Source organism: Haplochromis burtoni, unplaced genomic scaffold, assembly GCF_018398535.1.
Source record: "Haplochromis burtoni strain Fernald_Lab_line unplaced genomic scaffold, NCSU_Asbu1 Contig_1164, whole genome shotgun sequence".
In the NCBI taxonomy this organism is placed as follows: domain Eukaryota; kingdom Metazoa; phylum Chordata; class Actinopteri; order Cichliformes; family Cichlidae; genus Haplochromis; species Haplochromis burtoni.
The window spans coordinates 7,378-11,727 of NW_024583525.1; the positions used below are offsets into that span (position 1 = coordinate 7,378).

The 4,350-nt window shown below is 36.7% G+C and overlaps 1 long non-coding RNA gene across 1 annotated transcript; it reads left to right on the forward strand.

Moving 5' to 3' along the window:
- The first annotated feature begins 441 nt into the window (after positions 1 to 441).
- LOC121813124 lies at positions 442 to 4,343 on the forward strand. The gene is made up of 3 exons (XR_006053527.1): positions 442 to 578; positions 2,639 to 2,742; positions 3,607 to 4,343. It is a non-coding gene; the product is annotated as an uncharacterized LOC121813124 (long non-coding RNA).
- The last annotated feature ends 7 nt before the right edge of the window (positions 4,344 to 4,350 follow it).

Below are 4,350 nucleotides of genomic sequence, written 5' to 3' on the forward strand. Positions count from 1 at the left end.
TCTGGAGGTTAAAATTGTTTAGTAATCGCATGATGTAAGATACATTAGCAAACGATTTTAGCGGTATTTAGGGAGCAAATAAAAATAAGCAGACACTTAAGTCATGGCACTGCCCTCATATTCTCAGACATAATATTTGTGGTCATTCCAGCAGGAACACTAAATTAGTGGCAGATATGAAAGTGATCACAGCACAAAAAATATTTTAAAAAGTTAGCACAGTTCACTTTAGCTTTTAATTTCCTGGCAAAAAATGTGTCACACACACTTTGTTGTTGTTGTAAAACTGTTATTCTCTGTAAGTGAATGCAGTGTGCATAGATCTTATTGTTAGATGATCCTGTGTAATTAAATAAAGATCAAATGAGCATTATTATAGAATTCTTAAAACATCATTCACTAACTGTACTACTACGTCTCTGTAATTTCTTCTAGACAAAGCATGTCCTGCAGGATGGAGCAAGTTTAGCTGTAACTGTTATCTCCTCTCTGAAAGCTCTGCTTCCTGGGATGCAGCCAGAAAGAACTGCAGAGACAGAGGAGCAGATCTGATGGTTATTGACACTCCTGAAGAACAGGTACAGTGTTTGTGTATGTGTGTGTTATTGTGTTTGTAAATAAATATTAAAGTTCAAACTCCTGTTTATTTTAATGTGAACAATTTGTCCGGTTTTGAACAAAAATCTAGAAATTAATACATATCTACAACACATTTACTACACATAAAACCCTGAAGCAACTATAATTTTGTCTCAGTGAGAAAAAAAAAGGTAGACTTTTCTGTTTTCGCAATTTCTGGAGAAATTGCAGTGAGATTGTTGCTACTGGTGGTCTGTAGCTTGCCTCTGGTGCATCTAAAATGCTGGAGGCAATGAGTTAAAGGCTGGTTAACAAAGTTAAAAGCAGATGCCTCATACATACATGGGCAGGTAATTAGATTTTCTGTGTGTGATTAAAAGAATAAGAAAAAAAGACTTGAAAAATGTAATTGTGAAAAAAGTCCCATGCTGTATTTTAACTCACAACATCGACATGCAAGGAAGAGGTGAAAAAGAGGTAACTCTGCCATTAACTAAAAAGTGAAATTTTCAGAAGTGGTGCAAGATTTAGAAAATCAGAATAGAAACACACAGTGGATAATTGAGCCAGTCATTTTGAGGTATGAATAGTTTGTCTACCACAAATGGTGTGAGACTAGTTAGGGAAGAAGAAGCGTCTAATAACATACACTGGGACTGCTGCTTTGCAACAATCCCACAGATTACAGTGAATGAAACCCTTGGAAGTTAGAAAATTAAATTATTAACTGTACAAGAACACATGCAATGTAGTTTCCAAAGATTCTTCCACTGATTCACTGCAAAACAGAGCACTTCCTATGAGCTGGACAGGAGTTTGTAGCCAAGGGGCAGGTGCTGTCACGGTTCTGGGTCCGTTGGACCCAGTATTTTGAGTTTATTGTATTTTGGTTTTAGTTTACTTCTGGGATTGTTTTCTTGTTGTTTATGATGATGATGATTATGATGTTTATTTGAGTTTCATGTTTCTGTTTATGTTTAGGATTCGTTCTTCAGTGGTGTCGGCTTAGTATTTGTCCAGGTTCCATGTGTCATTTTCTGTCTGTCTCTCTGTCGAGTCTGCGCCTTTGTGTGATGGTTTCTTGTTCCTGTTTTATTGTGAAGGTCTGCGTCTCATGTGAGTGTGTTCAGTTTTGCCTTTGTCTCGTCTTGTTGATCACTCCCAGCTGCGTCCACCACCTGTGTGTTATTTCCCTGTGATTCTCGGTGTATTTAAGTCATGTCTTCCGTCATTGTAGTTGCTGGTCCGTCTGTGTATTCCACCCTGCGTCATCTGTGTGTTTCCCTGCTTCCCGCCTAGTGTTTCCGCTCGTTCTCATTCAGGTTTGTGTCTCGTAGTTTTAGTTGTTTCCCAGTATAGTTTAGTTTTCCTTGTTGCCGTTTGCCTTTCTTTTTGTGTTTAATAAACCACCTTCACACCCTCACGACTGCCTGCACTTGGATCCTTCATTTCCTCCTCCACACGGCTCACCTCACTCGCCGTGACAGGTGCATCCGATAATTTGAAGACAATTTTTCATTACTATTAGTATACTAATACACTATTTATTGTTTCCACTGTACATGTTTGTCCTACAAACTGTAATGCTCCACTCTACCTGTTTGTTTTTTAACTCTGACACACTAATACATGCTTTAGTAAAAGTTATGTTTTATGAAGTGTGTGGGACATCATGAAATGAGCAAACACTTCTAAGATAATTTTGAACACGCTTATAATATGTTTAGACAGTATTAAGAGATTTTAGAGGCAATAACTTATTCATTGTTAAAAAAAACAACATAACAAATAAATTAAAGGTTGGAGTGTATAAAAGCATGTTGCCTGTTAAGTGGTGTGTTTTCCTGTATTAGCTGTGGAAAATGTATCTCCATTGTTGAGGGTAAATGCTGCAATAAATATGTAAAAGCAAAACAAGGGGAAAAAGGAAAGAGAAAATGGTTTAATTAGTGGTGGTTTAGGATTTTTTTAAAAATAGATTTTAGATGAAATTTGAATAAATTGTGGTTCAAATCTAAAATGAAAGTCTTTTCTTTTTTTTAAATTTTCTATTAAACAGATGATCCTCTCTGTAATCATCACAGAAGACGCTTGGATTGGTTTGAATGACAAAGAAAAGGAGGGAACATGGAAATGGGTAGATGGAACCCCACTGACTTTCAGGTAAGACTTCTCTTTTGGTTTAGTTTACTACTTTTATTACATTTCGAAAAGATATTTGTAAAACCCATACATATATGCAGAGATACCCACATTGGTCTAGCAAAGTTTTGCCAGGGGGGCCAGGTAGGGCATTAACAGGGAGAGGGGGCTATAAGTCCAAAATTTTGTAATAGCTGTACAAATGTAGAAGAAGACAAAACATTTACCGTGAGATAACAAACAGTCTCTAATATGAGAGCATTAGATTTAGAGCAATTGGCAGTACATTGAGTGCCACATATTTTAATAAATCTGGCCCTAAATATTCCTTCTCCTTTAATATCACCCTTTGTAATTAAGTTTTATTTTTCACAGGTTTCAAATGTTGACCTCTGTAAAACAGTAGTTTAAGAAATCATGGTGCTGAAGTCATATGCCCAATTTGTAGTCATTTCCTGGTTATTTTAACATGGCAGACATCCAGTGACTTTGTTAAAGAGAGTAGAGAATGGTGTTCAGGTTCTCAGCACACTGCTCTTCTGTTTTTCAAAGTCCTTATCAATTCTCCTACCCACCTGATAATATGTTCAGCAAGGAAAACTGGTTTGGAAAGGTTCATAACATGTACTTTTGGAACGTACACTTTGATTGAATTTATTACTTTTACTGAATTTTCAGCAGAAATAAGCTCATTGGTGGGCTGAGCTGTCAGTGGGTTTAGTCAAACTAGAAACTGCTGAGTTATATTTAGCATAGCCTATACGGTCAGAACTGCTCAGCAAATTACCACAGTTATATTGCTATAAACACTGACTTAAAAAAATAGACTCCTTTATATAAGTCTTTTGTCAAATACAATAATTCTCTTGTTCACTAACTTGTCAGGAACTGGATGGCAAAACAACCGGATAACGGTGGTGGAGACCCAAACTGGGGTGAAGAGGACTGCGTTCAAGTACAAACTGATGCATCGTGGAATGATCTTTCATGTTCAGCCTCTATAAAATGGATCTGTGAAAAACATACAACAGAATAATTCATTGACCACTGTCTGACATGTATTTACTAATTCAGCTGTGCCTTTTATTTTATCCTACATGTCATTTTCACTCCATTTTAACTTCTTCTTTTTTTGTAGCTAAAAATGTGCAACCTTTTAAATCTAAAGTTATGTTTATGCCAGTGTTACACACTGAAGGACGACAGGGTTCATTCAGGTGCACATGAAGATTTATTGCGCTGAAACGCAGCAAAACAATTCAGTGTTACTGGCGGCTTCCATTGTAATAACTGGCCTGCGTTACTTTTGTAGCATTACGTGTAATGGCCACGTATTAATCAGCCCTTAACACACAGAGAAAATGACCAGTAAACAAAAGACAACATAACATGTACTGGCTGGTCTATTTCCTATAACTTTAACTGAAACCAGCTAACAGTTTCCTTTCACCTTACTGATGGAACAACACAGTTACAGAAATTAATGCAGGAGGCTAACATGACTTAGCTAGCGCACAAATGTTGCTAGCATTACCCAAAGATAACGTGAAACAACTCCCTTATTCGCTCACATTAAACACCATATAAACAAGAATTACACTCCAAACATGTTAAATAAGCATCAACTTT